This window comes from Athene cunicularia (genome assembly GCF_003259725.1).
Source record: "Athene cunicularia isolate RWA chromosome 4 unlocalized genomic scaffold, athCun1 chr4_part2, whole genome shotgun sequence".
NCBI classification, from domain to species: domain Eukaryota; kingdom Metazoa; phylum Chordata; class Aves; order Strigiformes; family Strigidae; genus Athene; species Athene cunicularia.
The window spans coordinates 33031819-33048920 of NW_020799099.1; the positions used below are offsets into that span (position 1 = coordinate 33031819).

Sequence of the window (17102 nt, forward strand, 5' to 3'; positions counted from 1 at the left end):
CAGTTTCTCCTGGTTTCCCTCCATGTCCTCCCCATGTGCTCCTGCTCCCCACAGCCCCCCCGTGTCACCTCAGGGGAAGCACAGTCCCCCTCCCAAGCTCTGGGCCCCCCCCCCCCAAATTCATGTGCCCCCTGGCAGGCACTGTGCTCATCACTCCCCCCCGTGGCAATAAGTCTGGTTTGTCACTACCTGTTGTCACACTCAGTGGCCCTCTGGGTCTTAGCCCTCCCCTGGGCCTGACACCCCGCCGACTCTATGACATGCCCAGGAGGAATCTTTGGTGTATCTTGGAGCAAAAACCTTCCTTTACAGGAGAAAACACATCTTGGGTGGCTTCCTTGGTGGAGTGTGGGGCTGCAACCCATGGGTTTGCCTCCCTAAAACAGAGGTGAACAGACTCCAGGACACACTTCAGAGGAGTCTTGGGTGTATCTTGAAGCTAAACTCTTCATTTACCGGAGAAAACACTTCTTGGTTATCTAACTTGGAGGAGTCTGGGGCTGATACCCCAGTAAACAGTGTCAGAAGATACAATGAGATGCCTGGGAGGAATCTTGGGCACATCCCCTAGAAGAGAGCGTCATTTAAGAGAGAAAACCCCTTGTGAATATCTTCCTAGGAGGATTCTGGGGCTGCTGCCCAGGATTAGCTGCCCTAAAGCAGAGGTGAAATTTTTCCAGGATACGCCTGGGAGGAGTCTTAAGTGTATCCTGGAGCAAAAACCTTCCTTTACGGAGAAAAAGGTCTTGGGTATCTTCCTTGGAGGAGTCTGGGGCTGCTACCCAGGGTTAGGCCTCCCTACAGCAGAGGTCAGAAGACTTCAGGATATGCCTGGAAGGAGTCTTGGGTGGATCCTGGAACAAAGATCTTCTTTTGCAGAAGAAAAGATATTTCAGGTTCCTTCCTTGGAGGATTCTGGGTCTGCTACCCCTAAAGCAAGGGTCAAAAAACTCCAGGACATGCCTGGGTGGAGTCTTCAGTGTATCCTGGAGCAAAAATCTTCCTTTACAGATGAAAAACCCTCTTGGGTATCTTCCTTGGTGGAGTCTGGGACTGCTAACTGAGATGACATGTCTCTAAAACACAGGTCAGAGGAGAGAAGAAGATGCCTGGGAGTGGCTCCTGGTGAAGCTTGGAGGTGACAGCTTTCCCCAAAAGATAAACTATATTTCAGTTGGCATCCTTGGAGGAGTGGGTTGCTACCTGGGATGTCAGGTCCCTGAAGCAGGGCACAAGACAGTCTGGGACATGTCTGGGAGGAATCTTGGGCACAGCCCAGAGAAGAGAGTGTCCGTTCAGGAAGAAATATCCTTTTGTGTATCTTCATTTTATCTATTTCCTCCTGTTCCTTGTCCTCTCAGGAAAACTATTCCCCAAGATGAAGTTCGTGCTTGAAGAAATGGAGTTGATAAAACTGCAGTGTTTTTCTTCCTATCCTTTGTCTTTTTGTTTCTCCCTCTTGTCCACTTCTATCCTGTTATTGTTTACCTTACATTTACTTTCTAATAACTTAAATAATTGACATTCCAGACATGTTGCCTGTTTTTTTTTTGTTTTTTTTTTTTTAACTTCTTATATCTGTTGCTGACTGCCCCCAAATGAAGTAGTAAAAGTCATTCTATTAGCCTCATCCTCAGGATCCTCATCTGTGCACTTCTGGGCTGTTTCACAAACTTTCATGGAAGGCAGAGGGGTCCTGATATATTTTTGCAATGTTTGTAAGTCTGAGTACCCTGTGTTTTATTCCATTTAATGTCAGCTGTTGATACTGCTTATTCAGCAGTCTACCTGCTCCTGTGTTTATAGATTCCAGTCTGGCTCTTGTGCTGACGTAAAATGACCCGGAGCATCCTTTGTATTTAACCTCTCATTCTCCTCTCGAGCTTTTACCAGCACCATTCCCTTTTCTTCAGGCAGAGGATTGTTTAGCAACACCTGCACATCATTCCAATCTGGATTATAATTTCCAGCTAGCATACATTTTCTCCAGATTTTATCAATGTGACCCAGCAGACTCTTTCCAGTTCACTAAATCTGAGGTTGAAAAGGGACCTTTCACATATATGAGTGTTCCATCTGATCCTACTGCCTGGAGTAGCAAAGCCTGAATCACAGGATTCTGTTGTGCCCGAGTTCAGCCTGCACTGGGCTAAATCCTTCACCTCCAATTTTCCTTACTTTCAGCACTATCCTGATCTTTACTTAGGGAAACCAACAATTGCTCATCCTCTTCTTCATCCTCCATTTTCAGAAGTTTTTTCCAATATTACAAGCAGAGCAACACTGAGGCAATTCCTTTCTATTCCTCCATCCCCATTAATACGTTCAATTCTGATACCAACAGTTTACATTTCTTCCTTGTTTCATGATCATTTACTAAAGTAAAGAACATATCCATGTATGGAATTTCATCTCATTTATCCAGCCTTCTGCAAAACAACATGAATTGCAAAATTGTGTTATAATTCGTAGTCCCCATTTCTGGTCATTTTTCTTCATTATCCCATTTATACTTTGGTCACCACTGAGTCCTTTAATTTTCCCTTTATTAGGGGATCCCCATCAAAATTAGCCCAATGTTTTCAGTAGGCATCCCAATGGGGAGCAAGGGGAAATCTTCGCAGATTGTCCTGCCCCTTGTCCTGCTCCCACATTGTTACCTGAAAAGAACATTCTTTACCAACCACCATTTCTGCCCAGCGCATCATGCTACTGTAGGGGGTTGTTGGTTTTTTGTCTGCACACATTGGCTGCTGCTACTCTGACAGCAAGATGTCTTGACTGTTTGTTTTCCTTTGTTCAGCCGAAACAACTGAGTATTTCTGCAGGTCAGACTTTTTCTAATGAAGACTTTAAAACAAAATCTGCTGCCCTTTCGGGGGAAACATTTTTTATTCAAGCTATCATCTCATTTAAATGTGTGACACTTTCACACCTGGTAACTTTTCTAGTAGTAATTCCTTATCACTGAGAGCCTAAATACGATTGTTCCTGAGTCTCAGATGTCTGGTTTCTTGTCACAGGGTAAGAGAATTAGACTGAGTGACTCCAGCTGGGGAAACATCTGCTGTAGTTATGAGCTGCTTGCTGGCTTTTGTTTAAGCTCAATTCTAAATTCTGTAGTTTGAAGAACCCATTCTAGCCATTTATAATTGAAATAATTTTTGAAACAAAAGAAATCAAAATCCAAAGAGTCTTAATCTGATGTACTTTTCTTTCCAATGAAGTCTATCCCTTACGTAAACCGTTTAGGTGAGAAGCATGTTCTGTTGGAGTTGGGACTTCAAACATCACACTGAAGAAGCACCAAATCTCAACAACAGTATTATGTACATGATCAGCCTCAAAAATACTGATCTCAGGATTCTGACTCTGTGTTGCAGCTGTTAAGCATCTTTCTGAAATCAGGCCTACAGAGTGAGTGTGCCAGTAGTGAGAGAAGAAAAGGTAGCAGCATGTGGAGTTGCACAGAGAAAGAAAGTAGTGAGTTTGGAGAAAGAATAGAGAGAAAGATGGTCAACAAGTTGAAGGGGGAGAGTAGCAAAGTGCTTATTTTGCAAACTGAGGCGTGCTGTTTGCCAGCCATGCATGTTATCTACAAATGTGGGAAAATATGGAAATTGAAGAAAAAAAATAGTAATATTCTGTATTTAACAGGTCAACAAAAAGGTGGTTGAAAGTGCTGACAGAATACCTATTATAAAACTGTGATTTTTAAGAATATTATCATACAGATTGGTGGAGCATGGAGCATGTTTACCTGCTTGCCACTTGTCTAAAGTAACATACTCTTCACAACAACAACCACATATTTCTCTTGAGTTTCTGTCAAAACGTGTTTGAACATTATTACAGTTTAGAACCAAACAACAGCAAGATATGTTTTCTGTTCTGCTTAGGGGAAGGAGAAACGAAAATAACCGTATCCATGTCTTCCTGCAGATGTGCCACTAGAATATAGAATGATACCGTGCACAAGAAATACCTCTGAAAGTGGTATTCTCTAGTGCCATCTATTGCTAGAAAAGCAGAACTAAAATGAGTATTTTTGTTACATGTGTGTCTAAATTGAGCAGAACATGAAGAGTACCTGCTCATCTTATTCCAAGGTCCTTTTAGCTATGTGGATTCAAGTCTGACCTTGTTTTTATGGATATGAAATGGACTACATTTTCGAAAAAATAATTTATGGCACAGTAGCATCAGAGAGGGGGTGGTAAGTTTCTATTCCAGAAAGCTTGCAACTACTAACATGTAGCTAAATGTCAGTGGCTGTATTTGGGCTAAATTTATTTGGCCATGATTATCACACAACACCCCCTTCTATTTATGGACTACAGTTCATGTAATGCACTAGAGGATTGATCCTAATAATCCTAAAACTGCTTTAGATTTAGCAAAACGCTGAAAACTAGCTTTATGTAGTGCTTGAGTTTGATGTTAGATGTGAAGAGAATAAAACGGTTTTCTAACATGCATCCAAAAATTGTATGAAAAGTAACTTGCTAATGATGAAAATCCTTTGGAGACAAAGACTTAATTGGGATCTGGAGCATCTTAGTACACTTTATCAGATTTTCCATTAGCAAGCATGAAACCTGATTTCTCCACCTGCCCTTTGAAAGATGTTTTTTTTGTTATTATACAAGTCTAACTAATGCTAATAGTAAGAATAATGAAAGATTTATAGGGGCAGCCTGAGATCAGTTTTAAGTTTAAATTGTGGTTCTCAGCATTACAGATCCTTCTTGCTGTTGTTCATCTCTACCAGAGAAATACCCTATCCTAAAAAAATGCACATTTTGGACCTATAATATATAAGGGAAATATGAGGAACAGGAAGGATGTAGCTGCCTATTGGTTTACTCATGGATGGGCTTTATATGCTCTCTTTTCTTGAATTCCCTTCCGAATCTCTCCTTCCATCTCTATTCCTATACATTTAATCTTCTATTTTGTGTTTGTAGATACCAGCTCTCTTGATGTTCCTTAGCACTTGTCCACCTATTTTGCTGTTTTCTTGTTCGTTCACCTGCCTGTCATCTATCCACAGAATTAGAGCATCTGAGCAAAGCCAACAAAGTTTCAATTCTTGGCAGAAAGTTGAGACTCCATTTATAATTTTCCTTGCATATCCCGTTGGTGTAAAAAGAAAAATAATTTTCAACAATTAAATTATATGTCTCTATAGAGTCTGTATGCCCTCTTCTAAGGAAGTTTCACGTTTTAAAAAAGTTACGTACAAAACGTATAAGCAAAGGCGCCTGGAATCGTGTCCAGCAGAGGGCACTTCAGCTTAAAAATGAGAAGCTGTAGTCTGAACACCTTTAAAATGGCTATCTTTGTTTAAAAATTGAATACTTTTAAAAATATATTCATGAGGATCATTTAAGCAAGGGGTCTTTGCATTGTGATTGGTATTTTGTTGGCACTGTCTTCTACAAACTGTCTGCAGCCAAACACCACTGTACCATTTAAGAATCTGGGAACTGAAGGATTAAAAACACTCCCCGTATAGTTTCAGGTGTGATTTTATCAAAAGAAATGATAGCTTTGTTGTGACCTTGTGTCATCTAAGATTGAACATAATAGCATATGTTAAAGCCATCTTTTAAAAACGTTTTTTCCCAAAATGGGTGCTTCTGATATCTTTTTTGTTGTAATTTTTTATTCTTCGAATTAAAAAGGAACTGAAATTAGAGAACACTGCAACCTATGTTTTTTGAGAATGATGCTGTAAATGACTTAACACCAAATAGTAATTTATTTCCGCTTTCAATTCAGTGCCAACATTGTTATCTTGTAATGCAATACTAACTTATGATTCTATCTGCCATTAATGTGTTTAATAGTATGTGATGACAAAGTTTATTAAGATAAGAGGGGCCTCATGCTCTTCTGTTTGCCCTGGTGTAAATCAGGAGTTACTGCCTTGAATTAAAAAGATTTATTTTTGTGTAAGACCTTAATGACGTAAAGTAGGAAAATCAAGCCTCGCATTTGGTGATGTACCAAATTCTATTACAGGATGTTTAAATTCTGCCCTCCACTGAACACCAGGGTATTGTTTTTATCCTTCCTGTTGGATGCAGAATCACTTTTCCATTTATGAATTGAGCTTGAGCAGAGTGCTCTCAGGATTGGCTGCTCCTCTCTTACTCCGCACACAGAAGATATTAAGGCACCTGTTCACCCTTGTAAGGCAAACAGCAAAGGAACCAAAATACTTTCCTGCAAAGAAACTGGTCTGTGATTAATAGAACTAATGAAGCTTCACTGCCTGCAGATTCCTGTCCTCCATTCCTGGTCCCCTCATGAAAGCCTCCCACCAGAAGGATTACCATTTTCTCTCTGCTGTTATTCCCTACACTCTTCCCCTTGTTATTTTTCCCCTGCAGTCATGCCAGCTCCTGTTTTCCTCCATCCCTTGAACCTTCCTGCAACACCTTCCGCAGGTTCCTCCTACCCCCGTAACCCCCAGCAGCACTTCTGCCTGGCCCTGGGTGACTCGGGGGCTGAGTGCCAGATGGCCAGCTGGCAAGGAGTTATTAACCTGAGATTTCTCTTCTCAGGGGTGATGCTAATTCCAGTCTCTTGGTTTACTACCTGACTGTAAGACTTTCTCAGCACTCAGGGGAATTTAATACCTTCAAGACAACTGCCCCTTGTTAAATTTCATAGAATTGGATCAATAGATATTAAAGTGTGTCTTTATTCTCTCCCCCTCATTCCAGTGATTGGTCTTTGTTAGGCTAGTTTCTCTTTGGTTTGGCTAAGCTGCTGATCTTCCTCCAACCTTGCTCTCTCTTGTTTCATAGATCCAGTGCCATGGTTATTAACTGGACAGAAAGCCAGCACAGAGCAGGAAAGGAGTGCTTAGCTCCGTAGTATTTTGAAAGGCATCTATGCAGCTTCCATTAATAAACTTCTAGATCTTGCACTGGAGGACAATATGCCTTTAAGCATGGCAAAAAGAAAAGAGGAAGATGAACACTGAAAATCTTCAGCTTTTAATACTCAAATATTCTATCCAAGTGTACTTGTGCTCACTTAAGTGCTGCCCTATATTCAGTATCTGAATGCAAATACTCTCAGTTGAGGCCTTCAAGCTTCTTTGTTGCATTGAGTCTTTTCTGTGTTTTGTGAAAATGAAAGCATGGACAGGCATTTTCATCAACATGTATTTAATGAAAGTGTCTGCAGGTTTTCAGATTGTCCCATTTGCTCAGTGCAGAGCACTGGTGATAGAGAATAGCTGGGAGCAGAATTAGGCTGTGCTTGGCAAGATGGCTTTTTGCTCAGCCTCACAGCACCAAATCTCCCAGTGAATATAAAGTCGTTTTCTCTATGCATTACTTTCCCTTTACAAGTCATGTCTACTGATGGCTTCTCTTTTGCTAATACGTTTATAGCGGAGATCAGTGTCTGTACAACTCATAGCTAAGCTTACTTAAGAAAAGGCCCAAGTTTTGCATAATCTCTTAGCCCTGGTATGTTTCAGATCAGTGAAGTGAAACAAAATTTTTGACCCTGAGTAGATGGACTTGGCTTTGCATCATGGGTTTAAGTTGTGAGGAAAACTGAACTTGGAGAGTTGTGTCATTCTAATCTTGTTTTTTGTGTTGGGATACAACTGGGCAGGAGAGGTTCCAGAGCACGCATGCATCCTATTACCATAAGACTCCCGCTTGTATGATGGTAAGGGTAGTGTCACTGCTGTGATCTGGTGGAGTTTTGACAAATAACAGTCCTGGTTGACACTTGGCCTGTATGTTACTTTTTATGACTACAGTGTCTTATATTTCTTGTCTCTTCCAGTGGTGTAAAAAACATTTTCATATGTTGTTCATTCTTCTCTCTCCAGATAAAACTAGTGTAGTTGGGTATGTTTAGCTATCCTTTGGGTTGTGATCTGTCTCCTGAATCCTGTGAGAGTGCATAATGCTTTCTGCTCAGCATCAGCGAGAGAACACATTACCCCCAGGACCAGTCTCCTGCTGTTCTCCATCAGTACAGTGTCAGACACGGGCTTCCTTGCTGACATCCATGGTAGAAATCATTGCAGCTGTAACTAGGTGTGTCCACATGAAGAAGGTGTCTGGGCTCCCACTGCAGTCTGCGGAAGTTCATTTGGTTGAGGGGTGTGGTTTAGGGCGGGATAGATCTTGACTTATAAAAGCCTTTCCTGTCAGATGTGTCAAGCCAGCCTTGAACGCACGGATTGCACAGACTGTGCAGGAAGTCTGAGGCAAACGTACGTGGTGTTACAGCCTTGTTGTAGACAGAACCTGTGTGTAGATTAATTCTTAGTGTTCTATGTGAGTGGATGCTGCTCAGGAGAGTCCTCTGCCTTGCCTTCATTTGCTGTGTTCCAACCAGACTAGGAAACAAACAGGCCCAGTCTGCAGAACAGTTGACCCAGCTTCTCCCAAAGAGGTGGGGAGTGGCTGCCTGGGCAGGGCTCATGGGCCAGCGTGAGGAGTGTGAACTATTTCACCCGTGGCTTCTGTGGGAACAGGTGGATCATCTGGAGTCCTCCCCCTGTGCCAGCATACAGGCTGATTGGCTATCAAAACTTTGAGCTGCTACTGCTGTGTCAGCACCTCCTCCTGTAAATATGCAGCAGACTTGTTCCAAAACTGAAATAAAGCCTCTGGCCTGCTGAGGTTGGGGTAGCTGCTCCTAACTGCCTGTTAAGTAAAAATATAGAACAGTTGAGTCATTCGTATACTGTGAGCGTGCTCTTGATGAACAGGAATATAGGTAACATGGTGCGGGAGAGCTGAGCACGCACACGAACAATGTGATCAAGCAATGCCTGTTTATTACAGCTAAGAAAGCCCTTTTATAATGTTCTCCCGCACACGTGAGTAACATGAAGTACAAGTCCTCAAGATTGGACAGTGAACTTAGCCCGCGCTTTAAACCTTCTTATGACTGGATAAAAAGTGCCCCATCAGCCTTGCCAGGCACCTGCCTTGTGTAACTTCCTCTTCCATCCCAACCCCTTCTGGGGGTTGTTTGTCTCGTCGAGTTTCTCCCCCCTCATTCAAGGTTACGTCCATATCACATTCTTGCTCGGCTGAGGCTCTTATCACTCTTGTTCTCACGCAGGATTGCTCACATGTCCATTCTCTCGCAGAAAGCCCTCTAGAATCCCAACAACATGGCATAAGGGTGGTGGGGAATTCTGGTTAAAAAGGCCAAACTGGAGGGAAAGGCATGACTAGTACTGGCAATGGTGTCCAGGTCATGTGGACCACAGCAAAAAACATAGGCATGTACCTGGAAAACATGTAAGTCGCCACACAGTAAGTGAATTGATAAGGGCAAAGCATTATTCATTTACAGCACTTCAGAGTCCATCTATAATTTAGACACACACTATGGGTAAACCAACAAGAACTCTTTTCTTTTTGTGTCTTCTTGTCAATGGTTTGTTGATGCTGTTGCTTTTAAAATCTTATAGCTTTTGGGGAGAGTTTCCCAGCCTTGTACTACAGTGAGGAGGCTTTGACAGCTAAATTGGGCTCTGGTCTCCATCTATTCCACTACTCCTGCATATATTGGCATTCTGCCTACAGTGATGTCTTACTGACCACTTCTTTTTTTTGCACCCAGCAGATATGAAGGTGACCCAGAAAAGCTTCAATTTTGTCCAGACATTCAGTTTTCCCTTTTACTTTGTGTCTGCTGCAGATGGCACCAATGGAGTGAAGGTAAAACACAGCTATTTGGCTCAGCATCTGTGAGACTCCTATGCAGCCAAGGACATGGAGACTGCTGTAAGCACAGAGAGCAGAAAATGGGCTAGCACTTTTGTTTGCCTACTTGTGAGGTCCTGGTAGTTGCAGAGGTTTGTTTTTTTTCTTGGGGTGTGGGAACAGTTTCCATATGTTACAGAAACCCAGTGCCCCTTACTTTGAGTGACAAGCATTCCTCCTTCTCATCAGCTCTTCAGTGATGCCATCAAATCACCAGTTGCTTACAAACAGAACTCAGGAGATCTCATCGAGGTGATGCAAGAGCTGGAGGTAAGAAGGGCTCTACATACTGCACTCCTAAGTGATAAGCAGCTCTGCTCTTTTTTTCCCTGAAAGAAAGCAGAGCCTGTGGCAAAGGGTGAAATTGCGTTATGCTGGTGACACTATGGAGTTCGTGTTCTGTTTGTGTCTATGTTGGAAGGGCTGAGGCAGTGACCCTCTGAAGAGCCCACACCGCCCTAGACTGCATCTGAAATAACCACAGCAGAGTGTAGCTATTGCTTTCCTGCTTCTCAGCAGTTCCTTGTCTTGCTCTTTTCCAGAGATTTGTCCTGAAGAAGAAGAAGAAGAAGAAGAATTTGTCAGACAAAGAGGAGAGCTGCCCTGAAGAGAAGCCCCCATCTGCCTAAACCCTGGGCGCTGGGTCTGTTTTTCCCTCTAGATTTCTGGGACTTGTTAGATCTGGCCTTCACAGACAAAAGTGAATTTTCTCGTCATGAGAGCACTGGTGATGGCAGCTGGGCCTCCCCTTCTTGTGGGCGACTGTCTGGCCATGACCTTCCGTGACTCAGCCCTAGCCACTGCACATCACGTTCAAGGAAAGGGTGAGAGCATCCTCATGGCCGTAGTTGCTGCACACTGCTTCAAGGCAAAGCTTGCCAGGAGATCTAAGCCACTCTTGGGCCTGCAGGGAAGGGTCCTGACCAGATGTTTTAATGGTACCTACTGGAGAAAACAAACACTAAATATTTTTTTTATAAAGCTTTGAGCTTGCATCCTTCCCGCTCTTTTGTTAGCAGGCAAGTCCAGCTGCCAGCCCTCTCCACTGTTTTCACAGTCTAGCCTCTGTGATCTCTGCTGCAGAGTTTCTTTGGGTTCCTTCCCCATTTTGTTACGAACCAGCCAGATTCAGTGGACTTCTGATTGTACCCCCTTCTGATGGGGGATCTCTCCTTTCAGGTCCTCTAGACCTGAGTCCGGTGGACTCTCACACCCTGGAAACTTCTCCTGTCCCAGCCTGATGGACGTGGCTGCTGCTGTTCCCACGTGTGTCTTCAAAAGGTTTACACTGCATTCCAAAGAGCCAGATACACAAACACACCTACAGACTTACACAATGGATGGAACAGCAGAACAGATTGACACAGGCAGAGCGGTGCCTTTACCAGCGCCCGTATATTCATAACCCCCACTTACATAAAAAGGCCGGTCCTCTTCTAGCCTCTCCAGATGATCAGGACTGGATGTTTACTGACAAAACATAAACACACCTTCACTCCCTAGATTCACAAGCGCAGCCCGTGCAGAGATTCCTCAACTAACTGTATGGAAATATTAGGTCCATGTAATCTCCATGCCTGCATGGCAAGCTCCTTACTCAGTCATCGGTGCAAACCGTGGGTCTTCCCAGATCTGTGTCTCCTGTGCCATGACAGAGTCCAGTTTCAAGTTCGCTGGAGCATTGTGCACACACACAAGAATCCCACCAGGAGCTGGCATAAGACACTTTGCATTTCCAACCGCTGTGCCCAAGATCTCTAGGCCCTTATGACCCGGCGTCCCTTTTTCCACTGCACCCTCACCCTCACCTCTGACCAGGCTCGGGTTCATCCCTTCCGAGTGACTCTTTCCCTTTGTGCCTGACCTGGCTGCCTGCAGCCTAAAAAAAAAAAAAAAAAGTAAAAAAACCCAAAGTGCATTATTACTGGGAAGATCATCTACAACCTTACAGGGGTTGTTCATTTTACCATGGGTCATAGATGCCAATTATGAAGGGGAAATCAGAATTATGTCCTGGACCCCTGGACCCCTGTGTTCAGTTACAAAAGGGTCAAAAATTGCTCAGCTTGTTTATGTCACTGTGGCTCCAGCTCCCCATAACAGTATGCCAAGAAGCTGGGGTGACTCAGGATTTGGATCAGCAGGTACTCCTCAAATATTTTGGGCTAAGACAGTGATACAATGTCAACCTCTGGTAAAAGGTACCTTCACTAAAGCAGAAGAATCTGTTGAGCTGACAAGATTTTAGATACTGGCACGGATGTGACTGTAATATCTGTGAGCAGATTGGCTGTTAGCTCTCGTAACTCAAGCACTTTTCAGGGGTTGGCGGTCATGCTGTAACATTTCAAAGCAAAGTTCTCATTCATGTAAGGGGCCCAGAAAACTGGGTAGCAAATATTCATCCATTTCTATTGGAAACCCCTATTACATTTTGGGGTCGTGACTGTATGGCTCAGTAGGGAACTCAAATTGGATCGAATTTGTCTTAATCACCACTGAAGCACAACCGACCCTGAAACCCACCCTGAAACTAACCTGGAAAATGAAATCACTTGTTTGGGTGGGTCAGTGGCTCTTGCCAAGGGAAAAGTTGTGCCACCTCAATGATTTAGTTCAGGAACAATTACGTGCAGGACATATCGTACCTACCACCCATCCTTAGAACTCCCCGGTGTTCGTTATTTTAAAGAAAAGTGGTAAATGGTGACTTTTACATGATCTCTGACACATTAATGATGCCATGGAGGATATGGGTACTTTACAGCCAGGAATGCCCTCCCCAACAATGATTCCCCGAAACCGGCATCTTGTAATAATTGATCTAAAGAATTTTTTTTTTTTTTTTACCATTCCTTTGCATACAGATGATGCACCTAAATTTGCCTCCTCTGTTCCCAGGATTAATGTTAGTGAACCTGCAAGATGGTACCACTGGGTTGTTTTACCATAAGGCATTAAAAAGTTCCACATTGTGTCGGTGGTTTGTTGCAAAGGCTTTGAGCCCTGTTAGAATGCAGGTCCCCCAGGCTGTTATATATCATGATACGGATGACATGCAAGATCAGGCCTGGGGATGTATACAGTTTGGTGGACAAAAGCCAATCTGACTAGCCATCATGGTTGGTATAAACAGTCTGGGTGGGGTGGCAAAACGTGACCCCTTCAGCAGTACCAATAAATGACACTTGGTTTTGTGGTGACACGTATATGATGGATTTACATCTTGAAGAAGGAGGAATATGGAATAATGATTTGGCTAAATGGTTATCACCTGGGTATTTTTTAATATGTGGGGATCGAGCGTAGGGAGGGATCCCTGCCAAAGTAGTTGGAGGTCCGTGCTATCTGGGAAGGCTGACTCTGTTTGCCCCTAGTATAAAAAAATCTTAATCTCACAAAACATCAAAGATCAAAACGAGCCATAGTACATCATGAACTCACTCCAGATTGCTGAGATCAAGTGGAATTGTGGGGGCCTGGAGAGATTGTCACTGCATCTCTCTTAGCCCCAGGAGTAGGGGTTGCAAAATCTCTATCCACCTTGAACAAAATGGCCTGTTGGAGTATAAATCAGTATAATTTAACATCTAATATAATAAGTAATTTGTTGATGGATGTAGATAGTTTAAGGCATGCTGTTTTGCAGAGTGGCTATGGATTTTTGTTACTGGTACAAGGACATGGATGTGAAGAATTTGAGGGTATGTGTTGTATGAATCTTTCTGATCACTCTCATTCTATATTTAGTCAGCTTCAGCAATTGCAAGACAATATGCAGAAGATTCAGCAAGTTTCTTCTCCTTTGGATGAGTTTTTAGGAAGTCTAGGGTGGCCAAAGTGGATTATAGAGCTTTTGAGAATGTTAGCAGAACCACTAATAATATGATATGTTGTCTTCCTGTTTTGATGAGATGTTGTCTGTCTTGTGTGGAAAATAGTATGGAGGCTTTAATAAAAAGAAAGGGGGCGAGTTGTGGGTGCGTATGCCGGGTTGCTGAACTTTCTGCACATGCTGACAATGGAAAAGTACAACCAGCATTCGGGTCAGAAGATTAACGACGTCTAAAAGCGAGAAGGCCAGAAGAAAAGAACGTGCTTGTTAAGGAAGAAACTAATAAAGAAGGGACTCTGGAATTGCAGAAGCAGGAACTTATCTACTGGCTGTGTGCGGGTAGCAATGTTTGTGGAAAGTATCAAGGGGAGCTGTTTTTTGAAATAAGCATGTGAAGGAGTAATGCAAGGTAACAACAAGTGTATAAGGGCTTGCTGCTATTTTTAGGATGCACAAGAATATATAAAGGCTTCCTTGCTAATAAAGTTTGAGCTTGACTTCCAATCATATTGATTGTCTCTGGTCTTGTCTCCAGTGGCCTGCATGGGAATTCATCTCCACAAAGTTCAGTAAAAGAAGAGAGTGTAAAATGGAGTGGAAAGACTTACATACAGTCAACCTAAAGTTAATATATATTGTTGCTATAATAATATGTTACAATTAAGACATCAAAGTTATTGTCTGCCTGGTAGCTTCTTTTTAGAACTTTTCTAAGAGTTTTGTTTATTCCAGTGCTTGTGACTTATGTAGCTGAAGATTTTAATTAAAGTGATTTATACCAGATTTTGGCAATCTTCCATTTTTTTAGACTCCTTTTTGGCATACTGATACTTCAAAAATCCCTACATATTTTTGGTTGTACATCATCTGCGCTTTTTATGATTCCCCACAAGAGTACCCAAGTAAATAAAAATCAAAGAAATCATATCCAGGTTGGTGTGTTTCAATTGTAGTTGAACACCAGTTAGGATGCTATGGCAGGGTGGCAAGAGGTGTGATTTACAGCTCATGTAACCGCTTTCAACATAAAAAGCTCTACACACACCCAAACAACTTCTCTTTACAAAGTTTTGTATGTCAAGATGATAGCTACTGTTAGCTCTGTACAAAGCAAGCAAGAGAGAGGAGTGTAGTAAACAAGATGCTGGATCCCAGCGCACTAAGACAGGCTGGGTCAGAACCAGAAGCAAACATCGCAGGACCTGTCTGCAGCAGCAATGCCTGCCCCCACAGACACCTTAGCTCAAGGGCAGGCTGTTTTTTTTTTTCTCTATGAATGCTGTAAACCTTGAGAACTCGACCTTTAATGTCAATATATATATATATATATACACACACACACACACACACATACTTGTCTGAGACCAGGAACAATGATTATATCTTGTACAAATTCCAATTTACTTTTGCATTTTTGATTCTGGAGCTTGGATTACTCACTTTGTATTTACTGTATATCAGTTCCTGGAAGGTGGAGTAAATTGCATCATGAGAACTTTGTATAGGGAATATTTTTTTAATCTATCTGAAAATAAGAAAAGCGATAATATCCTTAAAATCAGAGGCAATTTGACCATCAACTCAGATTTGAGTCAAACAACACAGTAGATCCTTAATAGCTTTTGGCAATTTTTCAGACTGAAATGTGCTCTTTAGATTTTTTTTTTTTTAATGAGGGGCGAGGCTGCCTTATAAATATAGTGACAGTAAGTTTTCTTTTCTGCTTTGCTTTCATTAGCTCCTTAAAAATTGGCTGCAGATGGTCCAGTGTTTTCTCACAACATCACACATTTAAAAAAAAACCCTGCCCACAGTGTCTGCAGAGGAGCACCCACCCGGTGAAAATCAGAGTACTGAAGTTCCTGCAGACACCACAGGCAGAAAGGCCATGGGCACATGTTGCTAGGACTCGCTTGCTGTCCTCTTCAGACATGCTCGGGCACTCGTCCATACCCGAATAAAGTCCACGATGACTGACCCCATCAGCGTGGAACAGAGCTAAAGAGAATAAATCCTATGAGGAGCCATTGAAGGCGCTGGGGCTGTTCAGTGTGAGGAGGAGGAGGCTGAGGGGAGACCTCATCACTCTCTGCAGCTCCCTGAAAGGACATTGCAGAGAGGTTGGTGCTGGGCTCTTCTCACAGGGAATTACTGACAGAGCAAGGGGGAATGGCTTTAAATTGCAACAGGGGAGGGTCTGACTGGACATTAGGAAAAAAATTTCCCAGAAAGAGTGGTCAGAGAGTGGAACAGGCTGCCCAGGGAGGGGTGGAGTCCCCATCCCTGGGTGTGTTTAAGGGTCGTTTGGATGAGCTGTGGGGGGATGTGGTGTAGGGGAGAACTTTGTAGAGTCGGGCTGAGGGTTGGACTCGATGATCCCAGGGGTCTTTTCCAACCTGAATGATTCTGTGATTCTATGATTTTTTATGGTTGGACTTGATCTTAAAGGTCTTTTTCAAGCTAAATTGGGCTCTGGTCTCCATCTATTCCACTACTCCTGCATATATTGGCATTCTGCCTACAGTGATGTCTTACTGACCACTTCTTTTTTTTGCACCCAGCAGATATGAAGGTGACCCAGAAAAGCTTCAATTTTGTCCAGACATTCAGTTTTCCCTTTTACTTTGTGTCTGCTGCAGATGGCACCAATGGAGTGAAGGTAAAACACAGCTATTTGGCTCAGCATCTGTGAGACTCCTATGCAGCCAAGGACATGGAGACTGCTGTAAGCACAGAGAGCAGAAAATGGGCTAGCACTTTTGTTTGCCTACTTGTGAGGTCCTGGTAGTTGCAGAGGTTTGTTTTTTTTCTTGGGGTGTGGGAACAGTTTCCATATGTTACAGAAACCCAGTGCCCCTTACTTTGAGTGACAAGCATTCCTCCTTCTCATCAGCTCTTCAGTGATGCCATCAAATCACCAGTTGCTTACAAACAGAACTCAGGAGATCTCATCGAGGTGATGCAAGAGCTGGAGGTAAGAAGGGCTCTACATACTGCACTCCTAAGTGATAAGCAGCTCTGCTCTTTTTTTCCCTGAAAGAAAGCAGAGCCTGTGGCAAAGGGTGAAATTGCGTTATGCTGGTGACACTATGGAGTTCGTGTTCTGTTTGTGTCTATGTTGGAAGGGCTGAGGCAGTGACCCTCTGAAGAGCCCACACCGCCCTAGACTGCATCTGAAATAACCACAGCAGAGTGTAGCTATTGCTTTCATGCTTCTCAGCAGTTCCTTGTCTTGCTCTTTTCCAGAGATTTGTCCTGAAGAAGAAGAAGAAGAAGAAGAATTTGTCAGACAAAGAGGAGAGCTGCCCTGAAGAGAAGCCCCCATCTGCCTAAACCCTGGGCGCTGGGTCTGTTTTTCCCTCTAGATTTCTGGGACTTGTTAGATCTGGCCTTCACAGACAAAAGTGAATTTTCTCGTCATGAGAGCACTGGTGATGGCAGCTGGGCCTCCCCTTCTTGTGGGCGACTGTCTGGCCATGACCTTCCGTGACTCAGCCCTAGCC

The 17102-nt window shown here is 43.1% G+C and overlaps 1 protein-coding gene across 1 annotated transcript in view; it reads left to right on the forward strand.

The window, feature by feature from the left end:
* The window catches only part of LOC113479585 (AF4/FMR2 family member 1-like), a 320468-nt gene that overhangs the window by 244943 nt on the left and 58423 nt on the right, over positions 1 to 17102 (forward strand). The window lies entirely within an intron of this gene.